Source organism: Rhinolophus ferrumequinum, chromosome 6 (genome assembly GCF_004115265.2).
Source record: "Rhinolophus ferrumequinum isolate MPI-CBG mRhiFer1 chromosome 6, mRhiFer1_v1.p, whole genome shotgun sequence".
Lineage (NCBI taxonomy): Eukaryota > Metazoa > Chordata > Mammalia > Chiroptera > Rhinolophidae > Rhinolophus > Rhinolophus ferrumequinum.
The window spans coordinates 24759872-24777078 of NC_046289.1; the positions used below are offsets into that span (position 1 = coordinate 24759872).

General features: G+C 37.5%; 1 protein-coding gene and 1 pseudogene across 1 annotated transcript in view; both read left to right on the top strand.

Annotated features, from left to right (window-relative positions):
* NUMB (NUMB endocytic adaptor protein) overlaps positions 1 to 17207 on the top strand; it is a 111630-nt gene that overhangs the window by 25781 nt on the left and 68642 nt on the right.
* Positions 10726 to 11601, top strand: LOC117024032 (40S ribosomal protein SA-like; annotated as a pseudogene).

Below are 17207 nucleotides of genomic sequence, written 5' to 3' on the forward strand. Positions count from 1 at the left end.
TGGTGGTTTTTGTTGGTCTTGAAAATAATCTCTATCTTAGTTATTTATGACATTCAGCTAACTTTATGACATTTTGTCAAGGAGTAAGTGTATGCAAAAACAATATACTAAAAGATGAGACTGTGTTAATTCGTTATGATAATGGGAATTTTTTTCTGTTCGGTTGGTGCAAAAGTGATTGCGGTTTTTGCAGTTATTTTTAACTTTTTAAACCGCAGTTACTTTTGCACCAACCTAAAATATAGCTATTGTATATTTTGACCCTCAGAGATAAAATTATTTACTCATTTAAATTTAATTTGATCTACTTTTGACATCTGGCAGAGGAGAAGAGAGTGGCTAGCTTCTTGACTGAGAGAACCTCCTTTTCTTCAAGAAAATAAAAAGTCTAGCAGTACATTTTATTTCTTTCAGAAGTTCTTAAGATGAATGTTAGTGAGTTTCTGGCTTTTTTCAGGAATTTATATTTTATCTGGAATTTTATAAATTTCTAAATATTTTGCTTCTAAACAGTGAGTGCAGTATGGTAAAGTGAATGTCAGCTTATAGAAATGTGAATATTGGTCGCGATGAATTCTTTTTTCGTGTAATTTATTCCTAGTGAGCTTATGTGTGTTCGATAGTTATATCAACTAGTGATCTGTCTTGTAAGATATACGTTTTTGTCTTCTAGGACTTATCAAAATTTTGGAATTTTCTTGAACTACTGTTCTTCACCCCCCCTTTCTTCCGCCTCCCCTCCCCACTCCTGTTCAAACCGTTGTTTCTCAGTCTAGTTGTGTAGGACACATCTCCTGGGCCCATGGTAATATTATGAGCCTTGCGCTCGCCCCGGCTGAGGCAGTCGGTCACTGGTCACCGGCCAGCCGCTCACAGCAGCTCATGACAGCTCACGCTGGCCACCAGCCGCTCCTGGCAGCACACGGTAGCCCACGGCAGCAAAGCAGCCTGCGGCAGTCCACTGCGGCTCACGCCAACCTCCAGCTGCTCACGGCAGCCCCGCTCCAGGGAGAGCCATTGTTCACAATCTTAGCTGTAGAGGCGCAGCTCACTGACTGACCCATGTGGGAATTAAACTGGTGACCTTGGTGCACGGCGCTCCAACCACCCCTGAGCCACCAGGCCAGCCCTGAACCACTGTTCTTAATAGGGAATATTAATCTTGACCCTGCAGGAACTTTTGAACTGATAAGAAATAAATTAACTGATTGAATGTGTACCTGTCAAGTTTCTTCTTTAATATTTGATGTACAGATTATCAAAAATGTAAAACTGAGGTCTCAGACCCACAGTAGAGAGACAATACTGATATTTTAAAGAAATAAGAATAACCTAATTATGTATGTCATTTATTCTAATAAACTTCTACCAAACTTACTTTCTGCTGTAATACAATCATTAAAAGTTTTAAGTTATTTCCAACTTAAAAAAAGATTTCCTCACAAGGAAGTTCTGTCTTACAAGGAAAAAGTTTTCCAGCATTTTCATTGTAGTGGTAAGGTTTCTTCCATTAGAATTCTTAACAAAACATCTGATGGATCGAGTGTCCTGTATTACCTTTTTTTAAATTTACAATCTTTGTGATTAGAACTGGGTTGAGCACATAATCAGAGTCCCAACAAAATCTTTGTGGGTTGCTAGATACTGAGGGCCTTTAAAATCTTTAGATTTCACTACATAGAACAAATTTTGAATTGGAATTTTCTTTACTTCTGTTTCGTTTTGTTTTCTGTCAGAATTTCCTGGTAGTATTCAGTTAAGACTCAGGGATTTTCTTCTAGAGATCAGGCAGCCTGTTCTTCTTTTAGGAGAGTTATTCAGTCTTGTTTTTACTTTGTAGTATGTGCTTACCAGGCAGACTAGCCACTGTATTCTAGTAAGAAAACCTATTGCCAAAACTCCCACTAGAGTGGAAAACTGACCTACTTAATGCTGACAAGTTAAAAAAAAAATCTGTGGACTTATACCAGCACTGGACCAACTTCTTCCTTCTCTTGTAGTAGATGGGGTGGGGGTAGAGAAGAGGATAAGAAAGGATAGTGAACTGCTGCAGGAGGAGTAAGTAATATAGTAAATTAATATTTAATTACCTGAAATGATTTGATTAAAAGCTATTCATTTGGTACAATTTGAAGGCCTCTAAAATTCAACAGTTAGTTCTTCTTAAATCACTTTGACTTAAAAAAAAAAAAAAAAAGCAAAGGAAATTCCTAGGACTTTCATGCTAATAATCTAGAAAAGCCCTCTAGTTAATGGTTGTCAGCCAGCATTTCATGAATAATTGTTTTTATTGCAAGACATGGTAAATTTATTAAATTTTTTTCAGTTTATTTTATCAGTATAGTACGTTTCAGAATTTATTGATGTTGAAGTGCAGAATGTTTGGAATATTTATTTGTAGCAAGTGACAGTGGGCCTTAATCAAACTCATTGTTTTCACTATTATCCAACCTAATTTTCAATACTCTGAATTCACGACATCTAAGTTTGAGACCTGTGCCATCCAATACAAAAGCCACTAGCCACATGTGGCTGTTTAAATTTAAATTAAAAGTTAAACCTGAATAAAATAAGAACGATAGTTCCTCCATCACACTAGCCACATTCCGAGTGCTCATTAGCCAAATGTATAGTGGGTAGCACAGATACGGAACATTTTCATTATGCAGAAAGTTCTGTTGGGTAGGATTGTTCTAAAGGTTGCCTCATTCTGTCATGCTTTATTTCAGGGTTTCCCAACCTTGGTACTGTTGACATTTGGGGCTGGATTTTTTGTTGTAGAGGCTTTGTAGGATGTTTAGCAGCATCTCTGATCTCTACCCACTAGATGCCAGTAGCATCCACCCAGTTGTGACAACTGAAAGTGTCTCCAGACATTGCCATGTGTCCACTGGGAAGCAGTGTCAGCTTTGTTTGAGACCCATTGATCTACTTATATGTAGTCGTTCTGTGTCTGTTAGTTTTTCCTTCATAAAAAGCTTAGTGGCTTAAAATAAATCACTAGCTCACAAGTCTGTGAGTGGGCATTTGGCTTGGCTGTATTTATCTCTGTGGTCTGTTGGTGGTTTGACTGGGGCCAAATAGTATAGAATAGCCTTACTTATATGTTTGTTTGTTGGCAGGCTTTTGGCCAGGATAGTGGTGGGAAGTGTGTTTTCCACGTGGCCTTTGCAGCAGGCAGATTCATTGACCTGATGTCTCAAAGTTCTAAGAGTAGCAAGAAAGGACAAATTCCAATGTGCAAGCTCTTTTTCTAGTCTTTTTCTAATGTCCTGTTGGCCAAAACAAGTCACATGGTCAAGCCCAAGTTCAAGAGATAGGTAAATAGATTCCACCTTTTGATAAGAGGAGTACCAAAGTCACATAAAGGAATGTGCATAAGATACGAAGTTATTATGGTCATTATTGTTCACAGTCGACTGCTGTTATTTTCTGGATGATGCAGCCTTACATTCTTTCATTCTGCTTAACATTCCCCTTTTATTTCCTTTTTTCTTTGTTTTAATTTTATTAGTTATTTAATTTTACTCACAGATTTCCTCTTTGTAGTGGTTTTGATTCTTTCTTGTGTTACCATGCTTCCATCTGAGACTATTTTCTTTCTTCATAGATAATTCCTTTCTTTTAGTCTGAGTTTACTGGTAGTGAATGTTATTTTCTGTCTGAAAGCACTTTTTATTTTGTCTTCATTTTTGAAGGGTATCTTCATTGGGCATAGAACTCCAGGTTGTCATTTATTTTCTTTCATCGTCCCATTGTCTTTTGACTCCATTGTTTTTGTTAGAGAAGCAATATGTTTGGTTTTCATCAGCTTTCAATAATGCTTCTAAGTGTTTTTCTTTGTATTTAAGATGCTTGAGTTACATACACCCTCTGGAATCTGTCGCTTGATGTCTTTTGTTAGGTTTAGAATATTTCTTCTGATACTGCTTCTGCTCCACTCTTTACTCACTTCCTTTTGGGATTCTAGATACCTGTATGTTAGATCTTTCTCTGCATCCCTTATATCTTATGCATTTTTCTGTATTTTTCATTCTTTTTCCTGTTCTTATCTGGATAATATCTGTTGAACTATTTTCTAGTTCATTCAGTGTCCAATCTGCTGTTATGTGTCTGTTTTACTATTAATTTTATATTGTATATTTTTTGATTATAGAATTTCAATTTACTTATTTTTACTTCTTTTTATAGATTCCAGTTCCCTGGTGAAATTCTCATCTTGTCATCTAGTTTCCTGAACATATTAATCACAGCTATTTTAAAGTCTGTGTCTGATAATTACAATATCTGGATCCCCTTTTGGTCTTTTTCTGTCGTCTGCTTTTTCTCTTTGCTTTCAATCATTTGCTCTTGTCTCATAGCATTCCTGGTAATTTAAAAAAATCAATGTCAGACATTGTGTATAAGAAATTATAGAGGCTCTTGATGATGATATTGTTCTCTAGAGAGGATTTAATTTTCTTCTGGTGGTAGTTAAAAGTAAGAGCAGATGACCTTGATCCAATACAGCATTGAGATGACTTGAGTCTTTGTTTTAGGCTTCTTAAGGTCTGATTTAAATCCAGTTTCCCCTTACTGCAAGAGTGTTGTCTTTCAGAGGTATCAAATGGAATCCTGGGGTGTTTGCCAGGGCCCCTTCTTGGCAGGCCCTGAGTTTTTCTTAGCACCGTGAGGCTACCAAAAGTTCTGCTTACCTGTTTTGCTTTACAATAGGCACTTTGCTTGGTTTTGGCCTCTTGCCCCCTTCCAGGTTAGGATTCAGTAAATACCCTCAAGGCAAAGCAAGACATGATGTCCAGATTCACTTTTCTGAGGTTGCCTTTTCTCTGTAATCTTAGCCCCTCAGATCCTGCCTGTCTTAATAAACCCTGAATTCTTAATTTCTGTCTCTGTAGCCCTGTGAGATTGTCAAAAGCTCGAATCTGAAGCTAGTTGCCTCGGGAAGAAAAAGTTGTGGAGAATGTAAGGCTTAAATCTATATTTCCTTTTTCTCTGGTATTTTGGTTTCTCATAGGCTGGCAGTCTTGTTTTTTTGTTTGTTTGTTTTTAAATCCAGATTTTCTTGCCAGGAGAATTGGTCTGATACAATCTACTCTGTAATAATTTCTAATAGATATCTTTACTTATTGAATCATTTATTAAATAATATGATTAATAATTTATAATAAGCAATATTATAAACAATATTAAGCATATATTAATCATTGCAGTGAACTAAACGTATAAAGACCCTGCCCTCATGCAGCTTATATGCTTGTGGGGAAGAGAGGTATTAAGTACACATTGATTTATATTGTGATAAACAAATAAAGGAGAAGTACAGGGTATTAGGAGCTTATAGAGATTTAGTTCAAGTGAGAGGAGGTGGTCAAGGGCAGCCACTTTGAGGAAGTGATATTTGAGCAGAGCTCTGAAGGATGAATGGAATTAATTTAGGGAAAAGTAAAGGTTATCAGAACTATGGATTAGGGACCTTAAGGTAAAACAAAACATGGCTGGTTTAAGGCATCTAAGAAGGCCGGTATGGATGGCCTGATAGGCCTGGGCTAAATTCTGCCAAGCTTTGTAAGCCTTATTAAGGATTTTCATATCCTTTTTTCCTGTTTCTTCCAATTCTGATCTGATCATTGGTCTGACTATAATTCACTTTCTGTCCAAAGACAGAGTTACTTTTTTATCTATTTATCCAATGCAAATATAGTAGGTGCCTTTTGCAGGCAAGGCTTTAAATTAGGTATTGAGGTTGATTAAAGACAACATAGAACATTGGCTTTAGATTCGGACAAACCTGAGTTTAAATGTCAGCCTATTTATGAGCTGATATTTACATCAGTTACTTAATATCTCTGAACCTGAATTTTCTTGTGTTAAATACTAATATTAGAAGTGATAATAGGATTAAATTAGCTAGTTGATAAGTGTGCTCAATAAATGATGGTCCTTTTTACTATATAGCATGAACTCTACTACTCTCAAGGTGCCTAAGTTCTAAGGGACATGACATATACCATTAGTTATAGTACATAAAGGTAATAAATGCTGTAAGAAGTGAAAAAAGGGGTGATTCAGAGGAAAGAGATACTACTACATTCAGACTTGGAGATTAGGACTATTTAATGATGAATGTAACGTGTACTAGACTTGGAGCTAGCCATTTTCAAAAGTTAGACGTATAACTATATCATTCATAAACTTTTACATTTTATCAGACTTAACCAAACTCTTGATTTGACCCCTTCTACCTAACCCACATTCTGTTTTCTGCATCTTGGTAAGTGGCAACTCCATTCTTGTGATTGCTCAGGCGAGTACCCTCAAGGTCATCTCTCATTCTTCACTTTCTCTCTGCACATCCAACTCTAACAAAATCCTGTTAGCTCCACTCTTAAGATATAGCCAGAATCCTACCAGTTTGGAAAGGTCCTGGAAAACGACTGGATTATTTAAAATGTATTCATTTGGTGATTTCTTTTGTAACTGCTGCTTCAGATGTGGTGTCTCCTTGGGCTGGGGGTACAAATAGAAAATTGATCATCTCTCTAACCTGCCTCCACTGCTGTCATCCTGGTCCAAGCCACTATCACCTTTCACCTGCATTAGTTTAATAGCCTTGTAACTGGTTCCAGCTTTATGATCTGTTTATAATACAGTAGCCAAAGTGATCCTTTAAAAATATGAATCTCATCATTCCTCTGCTCAGAACCCTCCAATGGCATTCATCTTACTAAGAACAGAAATCCAAGTACCTGCAATATCCCATGAAACCCCATGAAGCACTTGGCTTTATTTCTGATTTCATTTCCTTTACTTAGGATGCTGTAGCATCTCCTTACTATTCCTCTAACACAGTGCACATAGTTCTGCCTCAAGACCTTTGCACTTGCTCTTCCTTTGACCTGGAATCCTCTCCTCCATCTATCTACTTGGGCTGGCCCTCTCACTGCTCAATACCTTCAGATCTGTCGGCTCAAATATAACTTAATGAGCAAAGCCTTTTCTTACTACTTTATTTAAAAGAGCATCCTCCTTTTCACCCACCCGCAACCCCAACATTTTTTCTTCCTCTCACTCTGCTTGATTTTTCTTTATATCACATTATATATTTATTTCTTTATTATTTTTTACAATCTCCCCAGTAAAATATACCACAAGGAAGGTAGGGACTTTCGTTCATTCTCTGCCTTATCTCCATCATGTCCTTGGTTCTCAATATATTTATTGAATGAATGAAGACGTTTTCTGGTTCAAATCACAATCATTTTTACAAACTACATTTTAGAATATAGAATTAAATTAAGAAGGCATGCTTAGATGTTGTCTGATACAGGAAAAGGAAATATTTCAATGAATACAGCTAGCTCTTTTGAGACATGTTTCTGGATAAGGTTTAGAAATGTGGGTTGCTTGCTAATTCAGGTAGATGAGTTAGTAACTGCGTGAAAGGCTGTACACAAAGAGCAAGCATACTCATGTTTGGTTCCATTGCCCACTTGATCATTGAGAGAAGTCTTACATAAATGATCATGTTTCCTGTGAGCAAAGACAGTTTATTCCTTCCTTCCCAATCTATATACCTTTTATTTCCTTTTCTTGTCTTATTCTATTACCTCAGGTTTCCAAAATGATGTTAAAAAGGAATGGTGAGAGGAGACATCTTTGTCACGTTCTTGATCTTATCAGGAAGGCTTCTAGTTTCTCACCATTCAGTATGATGTTAGCTGTAGGTTTTTGTAGGTGTTCTTTATCAAGTTGAGGAAATTCCCCTCTATTCTTAGTTTGCTGAGAATTTTTATCATGAATGAGTGTTGGATTTTGGCAGATGTCTTTCTGTATCTATCGATATGATCATGTGATTTTTCTTTTTTAGCCTTTTAATGTGATGGAGTATATAAAATGATTTTTTTTTTAAAGTATCTTAGTGGCTGTTTTTTTTTTTTGTTTGTTTGTTTTTATTGGGGAATATTGGGGAACAGTGTGTTTCTCCAGGGCCCATCAGCTCCAAGTCGTTGTCCTTCAATCTAATTGTGGAGGGTGCAGCTCAGCTCCAAGTCCAGTTGCCGTTTTCAGTCTTTAGCTTCAGAGGACGCAGCCCACCATCCCGTGGTTGCTAAGAGCTCGCACTCTAACCAACTGGGCCGCCTCTCTGGAAGCTCAGCGGCAGCACATTATCTTCAATCTAGTTGTGGAGGGCGCAACTCACTGGCCTACGTAGGAATCAAACCAGCAACCCTGTTGTTCAGAGCTCGCACTCTAACCAACTGAGCCATCCGGCCACCCCATAAAATGATTTTATAATGTTGAATCAGTCTTGCATACTTGGGATAAATCTTACCTGGTTGTGGTGTGTATAATTCTTTTTATACATTGTTGGATTCGATTTGCTAAGATTCCTGGTCACATTTTTATTAATAGCTTGGTTGGACCCCTTCATAGCATATTGATCAAATATTCAGTTAAAGCTTTGAAAGATAACATATATGTTGGATGACAGATTTGAAGTCTGATTGACTAAATCTAGCAAGTTAGAATTTAAAACACATTACATAAAGATTTTTTGAGAATCAGTTTAATTTTGAACATAGTGTGAGCATAGTGAGCATAGTTTTATTTTCAAACTCAAAATAAAAACAATTATAAACAAATAATGGACCCTAGTTTGTAGGCTGGGGTTTCTTTTGGGATGGTATGAATTGGCAATTTTGAAACTATTTTCTATCTAGTCTAGGATTGAACAAACGGATAATGTATGGAGGATACTGGGAGCCAGGTTTTTCATTGTTGGAGAATGGAGTTTTATGTATGGAAAAGAAGGCTAGGATGAACCCTGTGGCGGTAGATTTGAATTAGAGGTTATGAACTCATGGTTTTTAATATTTATATAAAGATGGAGAAATACGTGTGTATGCATGCATACACTTTTATATATATTTCTATTTTAGACATGTGTATATTTGTATGTATACGTATGTATGTGCACAAAAATGCATATATGTGTGTATGTATGTATATTCCAGCTTTGTTTTCTAAGAGGGCCTAAAAGTAATTACATCTTTCATAACAATGAATACATCTAGCTTTCTCATATGTTAGTTTCTAAACTATTCTTCACTGAAAGGAAACCAGAGCTCCTTAGAGAAATGTCTGATCCCAGAAAGAATTAGATCAGAGAAAGTACACGAGGAGCCTAGAACCTATTGTTTCACAGAGTAAGGAGTCAAAGAATGATGAGGGCATGTCAAAAGGAATGAGAACCTGTTTAGAGAAGTGTCCACTGGCCAAATAAATGATAGTTATAGATTATAGCCCATTGAAAAATAAGAATCAATGGGTCCACACAATTATAAGTAAATGAAGGAATAAATAACTAAGTGGGGAGGAGGGAAAGTTTTTCCTTAAAATAGCAAATACAAATGTAGAACTGTTAGAGTTGACCATTTTGGAAAAATTAAAATAGAAAATAGAAATTGACCATTTTGGAAAAATTAAAATAGTACTTTCATACCAGAACTACTGGGTGAAAATTTGATGAGAAATGTAATATTTACACAGCTTTAAGATAGTTCCTTACAAAATATTTACTTGTTACAAAAAGAAAAACAGTAACTTTATCAGTGGAGAAACTTGGCAGGTACCCCTTAACCAAATGATCAAAGTAAGCATCTCTGATAATAGAACCCACTAGCCTCTTACAGCTTTTGATATGATGCAGTGAGAAGGACCCGGCATTACTTTTTGACATTCCTACAAAAAAATGTATAGCCTGGGGCAGCCCGATGGCTCAGTTGTTTAGAGCACAAGCTCTGAACAACAGGGTTGCCGGTTCGATTCCCAAATGGACCAGTGAGCTGTGCCCTCCACAACTAGACTGAAGACAACAAACTGCCACTGAGCTTCTGGAGGGGCAGCCAGATGGCTCAGTTGGTTAGAGCACGAGCTCTCAACAACAAGGTTGCTGGTGCAATTCCCACATGGGATGGTGGGCTGCACCCCCTGCAACTAAAGATTGAAAACGGCTACTGTACTTGGAGCTGAGCTGCGCCTTCCACAACTAGATTGAAAGACAACTCCCTGGAGAAACACACTGTCCCCCAATATTCCCCAATAAAATTTATTAAAAAAGAAAATTTGTAGCCTGAATTTAAACATGTGAGACCATCGGACAAACCTACATTGAGAGACATTCTACAAAATAATTGGTCTGTATTCTTTAAAGATATCAGTCTTAAAAGACAGACTGAGGAACTGTTCCAGATGATAGGATTCTAAAGAGATATTATCACCAAATGCAATGCATGATCCTGAATGGGATTCTGGACTGGGGAAATCAATAGCTTTAAAGGACATTTTTAAGGAAATTAATGACATTTGAATCTGGACTGTAATTATGTAATAGACATTTTAACATTGATGCAATACTGATTTGGTTAGCTGTACTGTGGTTTTCTAAGCAAATGTTCGTGTTCCTAGGAAAATACATAGAAATACTGAGGGCTAAAATGGTACAGTGCCTGCAACTTACTGTCACATCGTTCAGAAAAAAATGTGTGAGAAAGAGATTGACAACGCAAATAATTGGTGGTATTTGCAAATTTTCTCTAAGTTATATAAAGATAAAAATTTACCTAAAAATTGCTAAATTGAAATCTTCAGTTTCTGCGCTACCCAGAGAGGGACCCATACGGCCTTGTTCTTGGTTCCCACGTAACTTAAAGGGAATTTTTCTCAATGTCTGGAGCCCTTGATGTCCTGCAAATGAAAAAGGAGCATGTCCTCAAATTCCTTTTAGCAGGAACTCACTTAGGTGGCACCAGCCTTGACTTCCAAATAGAACAGTACATCTACAAATGGAAAAGTGATAGCTTCTACATCATAAATCTGAAAAGAATCTGGGAGAAGCTGGCAGCTCCTGCCATTGTTGCCATTGAAAACCCAGCTGATGTCAGTGTCATATCATCCAGGAATACCAGCCAGCGAGCTGTGCTGAAGTTTGCTGCTGCCACCGGAGCCACTCCGATTGGTGGCTGCTTCACTCCTGGGACCTTCACTAATCAGATCTAGGCAGCCCTCTGGGAGCGGAGACTTCTGGTGGTTACCGCTCCCACGGCTGTCCACCAGCCTCTCACAGAGGCGTCACATGTTAACCTGCCAACCATTGCTCTGGGTAACACAGACTCTGCGCTATGTGGACATTGCCATGCCTTGCAACAACAGTGGTGTTCAATCCGTGGGTCTGAGGTGGTGGATGCCAGCCCGGGAAGTTCTGCACATGTGTGGTACCATCTCCCGTGAACACCCATAGGAGGTCATGCCTGATCTCTGCTTCTACAGAGACCCTGAAGAGATTGAAAAGGAAGAGCAGGCCGCTGCTGAAAAGGCGGTGACCAAGGAGGAGTTTCAGGGTGAATGGACTGCTCCAGCTCCCGAGCTGACTTCTGCTCAGCCTGAGGTCGCAGACTGGTCTGAGGGCGTGCAGGTGCCTGCTGTGCCTACTCAGCAGTTTCCTACTGAAGCCCCAAGTGCTCAGCTTCCTCTGAAGATTGGTCTGCAGCCCCCACGGCTCAGGCCACTGAATGGGTAGGACCAACCGATGAGTGGGTCTAAGCTGTTCTTCACAAATTCTTAAGCAAAATGGAAATAAGGTTGATGGAAAAGAAGCAGTTTCCAAAACAAACAAAAAACCCAAAACTTCATATATCTGAGTTGTGATTGAACCAACTTTACCTTATTAGTTATTTATAGGATTCATAGATAGAACAAAAAATTATTCTTATCTTTAAGAGAAAGAAAGTAGTGAAGGAAATGCTGATCAAATAGAAAAATTCCAAATTGTTAAGATACAGAGCAGAAGGAACTGAGTTTTTTGTTTCGAGTTCATGGCCTAGTAACCTAGAGTACCTCATATCCTATAAAATAGGTATTTTAAGGATTTCCTAAACATTTCCTGTATGACTAATAAATTTTCTTAAGAAATAGTACTTTGTAAAAATTAGATGGTCTTTGGTACAGATACTTTTACAAATTAAGAAAATTTGAAGGTCATTTTTGCAATTATTTGTTAACAGTGGATATTTTGGGGAGTGAAAGTTCTTTTTTTTATCAAATCTTTGAGCCTCAATGAACACATATCATTTTAATAATTATTTTTATGTTATAAGTCATTTTAATAACATAATTCAATTATTGGACTGGCGACCTTCATAAAAACTCACCTTGATAATGTATTGATGAGCCATTTAGCAAAATTATCCTATAGGATTTTTGTAAAATATTCCTATTTTTCCTTTTTAAAAAAGATTTTTATGTTATATTGCTAAAATCATTCCCTTCAAAGAAACACCTAACCTTATCACAAACAGATACGTTACCAGGTATTGGTAGAAATGTGGTTGTTTTAAAATTATTTTATTGAGATTCTGACAGTTTAAGTTATTTTGACTAGTAAAATGCCAGGTATAATGGACATAATCATTCTTCAGTGATAATGATAGTGACATGTCTATTTCTTTCTGTTTTTGTCTTACAAAAACTCCTGTCAATGCCATTAATTGCTCCTTCTTGACACAGCTCTTCCTGTTTCGGGCCCCTTGAATACTACTAGTCTTACAAAGGATATGTGTGTAATGGGATTTGTGGGAGTTGTGAAAAAATACCAATGTCTTATTTGTTTGTCTCTTCATCTATGTATATACAGTATTTTGTATTTCAGAGATCCAATAATTTAACTCTAGACATTTGACTTTTATCTAGGAGAATGAATTATTTATTATGACTTAGAGGAGATTGTGGTTCTACATTAGTGTGTGGGTCTTATAGTTGCTCCAATGACTTGGAGTGGTCATCTTTGTTATATCATTATAATAAACTACTGTTTTCTGGGAGACATTGAGCACCTCCTCTTTTTATTTTGTGTACTGTGTTTGGAGTTAGCATATCAGTGTAATGTAGCAATAATTATGTTACTAACAACAATTTTGTGAGATGTTTATTATTCTCATTTTACAGATGAGGAAACTGAGGCTTGGTGAAGTTACGAAACTTGTCCAAAGTCACACAGCTTGTAAAGGGCACAGCCAAGATTCAGAGACAGGTCTGTCCAACTTCAAAACTCGTAATCATGGCCATGAAATTTTGAAATAGCTGTGACGTATCAACCTATGATAAGTTGTATTGATATTAGTATTGCTTAACTGATGTTTAACACTGATAATTTTTTTAATGGTGAGTTTTTTCATCCATAATATATATATCTTTTAAATATTGTGAAAAGAAGTATAACATAATAATTGATGGTCTAGGGCTCTGAAGAGAGACTACCTGGGTATGAATCCCTAAGTTTTTTAACTTGTGTGACATTGGGAAAGTTACTTAACTTTTCTGTGCCTCAGTTTTCCTATCTGTAAAATGGTCATAGTAATATTATCCACCTGATAGGGTTGTTGCGGAGATTAAATGATTTAATATATATAAAGCACTTTTTAACAGTGACGGGCACACAGTGAGCATTCAATAAATGTTAACTCTTAGTATTATCATCTAGCAACCAGTAAAACATGATCATTACTTCTAATTCTGTATTAGGAAATTTGGATAAAGCCAAATTTAAGCAGCAATATACAATAGCACAACACTTACATAAACCAAAATTAAATTTGAATAAGATCGACCTAAAGAAAATCATACATTTGATCAAGTTCAGATCTATTGTAAAACAATTGGGCAACTGCTTGTAGGTCTCACATGTACAAGGGTATTGTATGTATAAATAAGGACCACACTTAAGTCCAGTAGTGGTAACCCTTTGAGCCCAGTATGATCATTGTATTATGAATGTGTTTTGTCTGTTTTCCTCTTGTAAATGCAATTTCTATTCAGAATAAATGTTTACATTTTTAGGTGGCTTTTAAGGAGATGGCGTTTTGGTAGTGTTCACAGATAATTACCAACAACCAAAATCTTATGTGTTATGTGAAATGTTGGCTGCATTTCATCACTTGCAGGAGTGGTTATCAGAACTTACATCTTATGTTGTGGTGAATGTGCACACTTGTCCCTCATGCTTGTTCATTGCAGCTGTCAGAATTCTTAAGTGCCATATCGACTATTACTACAGTTTGGTTAAAGTAAAATACCTGTGATTAGTGGCTAATAATTGTATACCAATTGCAAAAATATCCATAAATGGGAGTGAGTAATTTGAGTCAATTATGCAAAAATTCAAAACCTGTTAGTAGAATGTGAGGAGGATCTGGCTGCAACATCTGTCACCCCATTGATTTCCAGGGTTGATCTGGCTGGCTAGGTGGGTGTCCCCTTCCTCACTGCTCCATGTGCGTTCCTCCCAAAGCTGCCACTTAGTGGAAGAGGACAGCCTACCCTATAGAGTTGAGGACCATTTTTCTGTCAAGGGTGTATGGGTAGCTGTGCTCCCCTGCTAGAACTTCCAAACAAACTCTCAAAAGCTCTTATTTAAAAAAAAATGGGACTTGGGGCAGCCGGTTAGCTCAGTTGGTTAGAGCACAGTGCTGTTAACAACAAGGTTGCTGGTTTGATCCCCACATGGGCCACTGTGTGCTGTGTCCTCCACAACTAGATTGAAACAACTACTTGACTTGGAGCTGATGGGTCCGGGAAAAAACACTTGAAAAATTAAAAAAAAAGGGCGGGACTTGTCTTAAGGATAAGCCCAGGATCTCTGTAGCTTTTAGTCTACACATGCATTTAATTATCTTTGTCATATTGAGCCTTTTTATCCTTAAACATGTTATATCTTTCTAGTTATTTAGATATTTAAAAATATCTTTCAGTAAATTGTTCTTTTTCCCATAAAGATCTCTCAAGTCTTCTCTTAGATTTAGTTATTAGAAACCTTATTTCTTGTTAACTATTGTATATAATATATTCTTCCATTTTTTTCTTTCCATTTTCTGTTTGGTATGTAGATATGTTTTTATCCACTTTAAAAAAATAAATTATTAAAGTATGAATGCAAATTGTGTCTTCCTTTCCAATGCTAACTACGCCATTTCTTTTCTTTCTTTTTAAAAACATTTTATTGGGGAATATTGGGGAACAGTGTGTTTCTTCAGGGCCCAACAGCCCCAAGTCGTTGTCCTTCAATCTAGTTGTGGAGGGCGCAGCTCAGGTCCAAATCCAGTCACCGTTTTCAATCTTTAATTACAGGGGGCTCAGCCCACCATCCCACATGGGAATTGAACTGGCAACCTTGTTAAGAGCTTCCACTCTAACCAACTGAGCCATCTGGCTGCCCTCTAGCAGCTCAGTGGCAGCTCATTTTCTTCAGTCTAGTTGTGGAGGGCGCAGCTCACTGGCCCATATGGGAATCGAACCAGCAACCTGTTGCTCAGAGCTCACGCTCTAAACCAACTGAGCCATCCAGCTGTCCCCACCATTTCTTTTCTATGCCTTAGGACTTTCATGCTAGTTAGGACTTCCAGTAGTAATATTCAATACAACTATTAATACTGGGTACTCTTGCACCTAATTTTCTAATTTTTAAAAGGAAGTGCTCCTTATGTTTCACTGTTAAGAATAATATTTGCTATAGATTTTTGATCGATACTGTATAGGTTAAAGACATTTCTGTTACTAGTTGGCTAAGATTTCGTGTGTATGTGAAGAATGAATATTGAATGTTGTCAGGTGATTTTTTCCTGCATTGTGAGATGATCATATGGTTATCCTTTCTTACTCTGTTAATGTGGTGATTGACATTTATAGATTTTTCTATGTTGAATTAACCCTGTGTTGCTGGGATGAACCCAACTTACTCACGATGGTCTTTTCTTATACTATACAGCTCGGTTTAGTTTATTAGGATTTCATTTAGGATTTTTGCATCTATGTTCATAGATGAAATTGGCCCATAATTTTTATTTTTTATATTGCCCTTATTTGATTTTAGTATCCAGATTATGCCAACCTCAAAGAATGAGTTGCGGGGGCTGGCTGGTGGCTCAGGTGGTTGGCGCGCCGTGCTCCTAACCCCGAGGTCGCCCGTTCGATTCCCACATGGGCCAGTGAGCTGTGCCCTCAACAACTAAGATTGTGAACAACGGCTCTTCCTGGAGCTGGGCAGCTGTGAGCAGCCGGAGGTTGGCGTGAGCTGCTATGGGCTGCCGTGGGCTGCTGTGTGCTGCCAGGAGCAGCTGGCAGCCAGCATGAGTGGCCGGCAGCCAGCGTGAGCTGCTGTGTGCTGCCATGGGCTACCGTGTGTGCAGGGCTCATAATACCAGCATGGGCCAGGGAGCTGTGTCCTACACAACTAGACTAAGAAACAACGGCTTGAACCAGAGATGGTGGGGGGGGAGCGGAGAAAGGGAGGAAAAAAGAATGAGTTGGGAACTAATATTTTTTTCTTCCCTCTAAAAGGATTTATATAAGACTGGAATGATCCATTCCTTTAAAGTATGGTTGAACTTCTGTTCAACTGTCTGGGCTTAGTGGCGTTTTTTTTGGGGGGGGGCATGTAGACTCAGTATTTTGGGAGGGAAGTATGTATTCAACTTTCTACATGGTTTTATTTAGGATTTCTGTTCCTAGTTAGGTCAGTTTTTAGCAAGTTTTTCTTTTCCCTCTTTTTTTTAGGAATCCATTTTGTCTGCATTTTTTTTTGTTTGCTTTTTTTTGTCTGCGTTTTTAAAGTATTTGGCATAAAGTTGTTTAAAGCATTCTTTTGTTATATTTTAAATTTTTACTAAATAATATTTCCTTCTCCTTTTTAATTCCCAATATTTTTTGTGCCTTCTTTTCCCTTCATCAGTCTTCGCACAGATTTTATATATTTTCTTAGCCTTATTAAAAGACCAGTGCTACACTTTGATTTCCTGTATTGTATGTTTTCTATTTAGTTAATTTCTGGCCTTTCTTCTTTCTACATTCTTTTAAGTGAATAGCAGAATCTAAATTATAAGGTAACTGGGATATCTCCCAGTTTCCAAGGAGAAGCTTTCAATAGGCCTTAAGAACAGCTGGAACCAGGGGCTTACTTACAATGCTACTATGTAGAACCTTACTTCTTCTTCTTTCCTTTCCTATTTCTTTCTCTTTGGCAACAATTGGCTTTTCTATTCTTCAGTGAACATGACAGAAAATGGTGACAATGAGCCTCTGAATTTGAAGTCAATTCCAACTTTATGTGCTCTTGATTCTCCCAGGGATTTCAGATTTTTCCATCTGGATTACTTTCT